The sequence below is a fragment of the Jaculus jaculus genome, chromosome 16, assembly GCF_020740685.1.
Source record: "Jaculus jaculus isolate mJacJac1 chromosome 16, mJacJac1.mat.Y.cur, whole genome shotgun sequence".
Classification (NCBI taxonomy): domain Eukaryota; kingdom Metazoa; phylum Chordata; class Mammalia; order Rodentia; family Dipodidae; genus Jaculus; species Jaculus jaculus.
In genome coordinates, this window is record NC_059117.1 from 1,757,459 (window position 1) to 1,765,189 (window position 7,731).

Genomic DNA, 7,731 nt, shown 5'->3' on the forward strand with positions numbered 1-7,731 from the left:
CACTTCATCCTGGTTTTGGAAGTGTGACAAATGCACAGAGGGGTCCAACCTCAAATGTTTTGAATCCATGGTCCCCAGATCGAGGCGATTTTGGAAGAGGGGCCTTGCTAGAGGAGGTTTGTTGCTGGGGACAGGCTTTGAGATGCTATAGCTCAGATTTCCCTTGCCAGAGCTAGCTGACCCTTGCTGCTACTTCCCAGATGATGTGACAAGGTATGATGCCCAGCCTCTGCTCTGCCATGCTATGATAAGATTTTCTCCCAAGGCTCCAAGCCAGGTCAAGGACAGAGGCTGGAGGATTGCTGGGATCATTACAGACAGCAGCTCCAGGGTGAGGGAGAGACCTCATTTCAAGAAATATGTGGATGAGTAATAAGGGAAGACAACCAATGTTCTCAGACCTCCACATGATTGCACATGGGAAGTGTGCATACACACATGTGCATACGCTACTACACATGGCACATACTATATCATATATATGCTCTGCACACACACACACACAGATACAAATACAATTTTTAAAAAGAATATAGCATAATGTCAGCATCTGATTGGCTCTTGCAAAAGATCTCTGTCTATGTCACAGAATGGCTGATGCCATTATGGACTGTAAGAGAGTGATCACATGTAGGGACAGGAGATCACAGACATGGAAGGGGCCTGCTTTGCTCTCTCCTAACAAGCCACTCTCACCAAAACTACTTGGAGTTTCACAAGAACTGTACCTCTTTCCATTAATCCTTTTCTTCATCCAAAGCAGTGACCTATGCTCCTCCAATGACCTGCCTCCCATTAGGTCCTGTCTCTTAGAGGTCCCACTTCTTATTGAGTAGCAAGCCACCAGCACATAAAACCTGGGGGGACAAACTAGAGCTGTCATAAAAAGTGTCACAGTTCTCTCCTTATTCTCTTTCCCTTCTTTGTTGAATCACTTGCTCTGAGGGAAGGGCAGAAGCCATGATGTGAAGATATGCAAATAGCCTGTAGGAGATGTAGATTTAAGACTCCAGCCATTTAGGAGACAGAGGTAGGAGGATCACTGTGAATTCAAGGCTACCCTGAGACTATGTAGTGAATTCCAGGTCAATCTGAGCTAGAGAGAGACCCTACCTCGAAAAACCAAAATAATAAAAAAATTTAAATAAGTGAATAAAAATAAAAGTAAAGCAAAAAAAAAAAAAAAGACTCTAGCCAAGAGCCAATAGCACACTAATAGCCTTGTACAAAGGACAACCTTGAAATGTATCTCCCAGCCTGAGACTAGTCTTTAAATGACATTAGCCCTGGCCAACATCATTACTGACCCAAGCCAAAAACATCCAGAACCATGGTTTGAGTGGAAAAATGCTCCCTACAGACTCATGTGTTTGTATTTGAACTCTTGGTTCCTAGCCAGTGGTGCTGTGTGGGAAGGTTGTGGAAACCTTAGGAGGTGGAAGCTTTGCTGAAGGAAGTGGGTCACTAGGGCCAGGCATTGATGTTTTATGGCCTGGCCCTGCTTCCTGTTTATCTTCTGCTTCCTGCCATGCCTTTCTTGCCATGATGGACTCTATACTCTGGAGCTGTAAGCCAAAATAAATTCTTTCCTTCCCAAAGTTGCTTCTGGTCAGACAATGAGAAAGTAGCTGATACACCCAGTTAAGCCACTTGGGTTCTAGCACTCAAAAACTGTGCGAAATTATTGTTTGTAGCCACAAATTTCCGGGTCAGTTGCTGTGCAGAAATAGAAAATTAATGTAACATAGATCAATATACAGCACAAAGTTAAGCAAGTGTCACCTGATCATTCAGTGGAGTTTTGGGCCCATAATAAATGGAGGGTAAATTACTATCTTCCTTAAATGTGTACATTATGAGATGTAGAGGTAACGCTTGCTCTCATTTCTTTCAGACCCATGCTCACTTGCTGCTAATGAAATGGCCAGGGAAGGCCAGACCAAGAAAAAGCAGGCCAAGAGAAAGCAAGCAGGAGAGGAAAGAGTCTGAATGTGACTAGGCCTCTGGAGGTAAAAAGAGGAAAAGGCAGCTTGGAGAGGAAGCAGCCCCCTTCCCCTCCCACCCATGTAGAGAAGTAATCCTATGGGACAGAAGAGTAAATCTGTACAGAGGGAATGTAAAAGGGAAAACTTTCCATTCTGACCTAGAATTAAAAACTCTTTCCTGTTTCTTAAAATTTTCTCCTTGCAATGGCTCAGCCAAATTAAATATCCTACCCTCAGAGCATTCTCATTAGAATTCCTTGGACCTGGATGGGGTGATTAACACAGAAGTGCATTGAGCTCCTGTGCTCCTCCCTGGAGGCCAAAAGCTATTATTTCATAGCCTGGCAGGGCTTCCTTTCTCTGCTTTCTGATGATAAGAACTCCCTCATGTTTTATCATTTCTAACAGTAGCCCATCTTCTCCAGTTCATTTTCACTTAATACCATGCTCCACTCTAGAATAGTTACTCAAGTTAATAATCATGGAAGTGTTTCCAAATTAAGACCTTCCTAAACATGTTTCAACGGGCAGAGTATTTAGTAACATTAATTGCATGAACTCAGTGCCTTAAGTTTCTTCAATGGTTAAATTAAAACTGTCTCTTTTTATTGAGTTCTGCAAGTTATTTCCATTTTAATAGATACCAGATATGATGTTCTGGGTAATTTATCAATAAACCCTGAATGGATGTAGCTCAAATTAAAAACAAATGTTTCACCAGCAGTAACTCTTTGGCTATTGCCCATGTCGTATCCTTGTTTAAAAGGTTAACCTTCAAGGTGGCCCCAGAGGGATGGCAAGAAGATGAAGGAAGGTAACAGAGAGAGAAAAAGTGGGGAAGGGAGAAGGAAGCAGTGAGAATGCTAGAACAATGTAGAAGACTGGGGTGAGACCACAGGGATGATAAACTACTGCTGCTTCTTGACAGGAAACCCAGCCTGGCAGAGTGAGAGACAACTCTGCAGTACTGCTAAAACTGTTCCCTGGTCTAGCAAGGAAGCAGAGATACTGAGATGTGTAGCAATACTTTAGGGTAGCTATAATAGAAATGTAACAATGTGCAACTTAAACAACAAATATTGGTGGGAAGCCTCAGATTAAAGAGCCAGCAGGTCTAGTGTCCGGTGAGGTCGTGGTTTGTGTATGACGGCTTTCTCATGGTTTTCTTGCAATAAAAATAGGCAGTACTGTCGTGCCTCTCATTGTAAGACCATGGCTCACAAGGGCTCCATGTTCATAACTCAGCTGCTTTCCAAAGGCCATATTTATAAATAGCATCATGTTTGGGATTAAGGGGTCAGCATATGAATTTGAGTTGAAAAGGACAAAGATATTCAGTAATAAATAGCGCTAAATCTGTACTGTCTAAATTAACATAGACCTTATATATAGATGATAAAGATGAATAACAGATAGACAATAAACAGATAACAGGTAGACTGGTCCAGAAGTCAATAAGAGATAGATGATAGGCAATATATAGATTATAATAGATAGATAGTAGATTGTAGAGATTGAGTAAAGGAAAGGTGGAAGGAGGGCTAATCAAAATCGAAGAGGATGCAAATAAATCATATGGAATCCTCTGGTTTTGGACAATGGAACACTCAGGAGCCATAGATCATTGTTAGAAATTCTTCAGTGCCAGGGATGGGATACCTCCAGTGAGTTGTTGACCAGGGAGGTCCCTGATGCCCCCAAAACATTATAGGCCATTGCCCAGGCCCTTGGTTTCCCACCAGGAATCGATGGTAAGACCCTATTGCTGAAGACTCCACATACTTGGGCCGAAAAGCCACTGAAAAATCCTGTTGGAATTGAGCTGATAATCTCCTCCATGTAGACCAGCTGACAGAAAGCTGGAAGAAGCCATTCTACATGTAGTTCAATGGGAGAAAGAGATACCACAAGTGAAGATACTCAACAGTGGACACTGCAAGCCTTATAATTGGCCAGCCAGGCCAAATGAACCAACGGGTGCAATAGTGGCACATCTGTCATGGTGGAAACCAACTGCCCTCCAGTTGGACTAGAGGCCTGCTCCATGGGGCGCGGGGGGGGGAATATATCCCTGATACTGAAAACTTAAAACAGGGGTAGTCATGAGCCTTAGGTGTATAACATCTGCTGATGTCTGGATAAGTGTATATACTATGCTTATCAAACTGCCCAGTAAGCACTTCTCTTAATATTTATACCCTTATATTAATGCTACTCTCACTTTGGGTAAAAAATCTTCTCTTTTCAGATGGCAGTAACCTTGGGATGACTCAGAAGGTATCATAGTGCTGGAAAGAAGTGACTGGAGTACTGAGAAACATCTTGATCACACCTTCCAAGGCTCAGGGTCTAATGCGGAAAAGGTGGCGGAAAGAATGTAAGAGCTAACAGAAGGGTAGGATTCCTTACAACATGCTTCTCCAGACACAAAATGGCCTGCAAATCCATGACTTCACCATGCCTGACACTACCTACACATGACCATCATAAGCGGAGGAAAAGATCATGACCTCAAAATAAAAGAGAGACTGATTGAGATGGGGAGGAGATATGATGGAGAATGGAATTTCAAAAGGGGAAAGGGGGGGGGGGAGGGTATTATCATGGGATATTTTTTATAATCATGGAAAATGTTAATAAAAATTGAGAAAAAATAAATAGCACTAGATCTGTACTGTCTACATTAATATAGACCTTATATATAGATGATAAAGATCAATAACAGATAGACAATAAACAGATAACAGGTAGACTGGTCCAGAGATTAATAAGAGATGGATGATAGGCAATAAATAGATTATAATAGATGGATAGTAGATTATAGATAAATTATAACTATGTGCTAGATAGGTAGATCAACAGTTAATAGCTAAATGGTGGATAGATAAGAGATATAGATAGGAGATAGATTATAGATAGATAGATAGATGATAGATAGATAGATAGATAGATAGATAGATAGATAGATAGATAGATAGATATAGATATAGATGTAGATATAGATAGACAGATAGAGGAGGAGTTGGCTCACAGAATTATAAAAACTGAAAATTCTCAGGGTCTGTCTGTTATTTGCAAGCTGGGAGACCCAAGAAAGCTAGAGGTAGCATGCAGTTGGAAAATGAAGGTGGAGAATAAGAGAATTTGATGGCCCCTGAGTTCCAGGAATGGGAGATGCTATTACAGCTCAAATGGTCATATAGAAGGGGTGAAGTATCCCTCCCCCTACCTCCCAGCAATAATTCACTGCTGGGGTCTCATATCTTCTTCCCCTATCAATGGTGATATCGATGGTGATGTGCTGACAGGATCAGTCATACACTGGAAGCCACAGCTACTGCAAGGTCATGAGTGCAATAGCCATGTAATATACGGAAAATAGCAATTAACATCATTCATCCCCATCTTCTGCCTTATGTTATTGCTACCCTCTTTTCCTCAAGGTTCCCCTGAGCCTTTGGAGGGAATGCTTTCGATGTTTGAAGCTGACTGCACAATAGTCACTTATGCTCAAAAATTTTGCCAGATATGCATATTTTTATTAGCCACTGGCCATTATGTTAAAAATCTTCTGTGATTGAGGCTTCAAGCACAATGAATATATGGGAATAAATATATGTATTTAGGAGGCAATTTGACATGCTAACCATTTTTTTTAATAACCACAGTAGGAGGTTCTCCCTAGGGCCTGTGTCCCTAGCTATAAGCTTTTGGCCAGGTTTACAGTACCAAGCATGAAATCCTACCTTTGGAGTGGGCCTCAAACCAAATCACTAAACAATTGGTTACACACAGAAGATTTATGTAACTATTGTACCAGTGGGCATATCTTGCCTGGCACATTGGTTGTGAAATACACAGTTCACAGCTGCGTAGGACACTTGATGGCTTTTATTTCCCAGCAACCTGGATAGCACTGAAAGTTCAAAGAAAGTTAGCTGGAAGGGTAGAACCTTCCAGCTCAGTTCCAGCTTAGTTTCTCTATGTCCTATATCTGAAACATGTGTCACCTTCAGAAACAGGAACTTGCCATCTAGTTTGGTGGACATCCAACAGCAATAGAGATATCTAATACTGTTTTAGATACCTCTATAGCCTCCCTGACCAACAATCCAATGAGAGTCATAACATCCATTGCACTACAGTTTCATTGTTTTCCAGATGGTAGAAGTCTTATACTTCCTGGCTTAGGTTTTTTCCAAGGAATTTTTTGAGGCTGTTGTGAATAGGATTGCTTCCTCATGTCCCCTCCATTCCATTTGTCATCAGTATATAAGAGAGCTACTCATCTTTGTCTATAAATTTTGTTAACCTGCCACTTTGATGAAAGTGTTTACCAACTCGAGGAGTTTTCTGGTGGAGTCTTTAGGACCCCTTACATATAGAATCATATGACCTGCAAATAATTATACTTCAACTTTAGCCTTTCCAATTTGTATACTATTTAATCCCTTCTTTTCTCTTATTGCTCTAGCTAAATTTCTGAGTACTGGACTGGAGAGATTGCTTAGTGGTTAAAACACTTGCCAGTGATGCCTCAGGATGCAGATTCGATAACCCAGTACCCAATTAAGCCAGATGTACATGGTGGCACATGTGTCTAGTGTTCATTTGCAGTGGCTAGAGGCCCTGGTGTGCCTTTTCTCATTCTGTCTCTCTCCTTCATTCTCTCCTAAATAAATAAAAACACTTAAAGACAACTTCCAAGTACTATATTAAATAGGAGTAGAAAGTAGACATCTTCATCAGATTAGCTAAAGGTTTGTCAATCTTGTTTATTTTTCCTATAATTGCTGTATTCTAACTATTGAACCACTGGAGCTCCTTGTTTATTTTTCGAAAAACCGACTCCTTATTTTATTGATTCTTGGCCTCATTGGAAAAGCATTTTTATTTAATTAATTTCTCCCCTATTCATAACTATTTCTTTCTGAACCCGAACAGATTATGTTCTTTGGGAGGGAAAGAGTAAGGAGATAAAAGAAGATAGAAAGCTGAACAACACAGAAAAGACAAAAAACAGAGTTCAAACACCCCCCCACACACACACACACACAACACACACACACTCACACTCACATCCATACACCAAGGAAGCTATAGAGGAAAAGAGTAGAGTAGAGGTCAGGCCAGCCTAGTCAGAAGACAGTAGGTGCTGGAAACACACAGGAATCGTGAGATTAAGAGTTGGGTGGAGATATGGGATTTGAAAACTAACTGGCCTGACATTTGGCTGCTATCTGGACTCCCTCAGTTCTGGAATAGCAAATCCTCTGCTAGAAATTCCTCTTGTGCCTGAAACAGGCAAAATAGTTAAAATGGTAAATTCCATATCATTTTAAACTAGAAAATAAAATGCGAAGTCATTCTCACCATTTACAATAAAAACATTTTCTCCATACTCTCAGGTGGACAAATACATGTTTTTATTTTTCCCTTCCTTTCTGCCTTCCTCCCTTTCCTTTCTTTTCCTTTCCTTTTCTCTTTTGACTGAAGATAGGTAAACAATGCCCAAAAGAGGACAGAAGTAGTTCAGATTAGATTTTTTCCCCATCCTGAATTTCATGATCAATTTTTAATTTTCTCTAATTTGCTATCTTAATTTAATGATGTTGATCCTTAAAAGGGAAAGTGTTTCCAAGACAGTCACTTTAGAAGACAGAGAATAACTGATGGTCCCACAGCATGTTAGTTAAATTAGCACATAAAAGTCATTGCTCAGTGGAGTGGAGTTCCAGCTGCAATC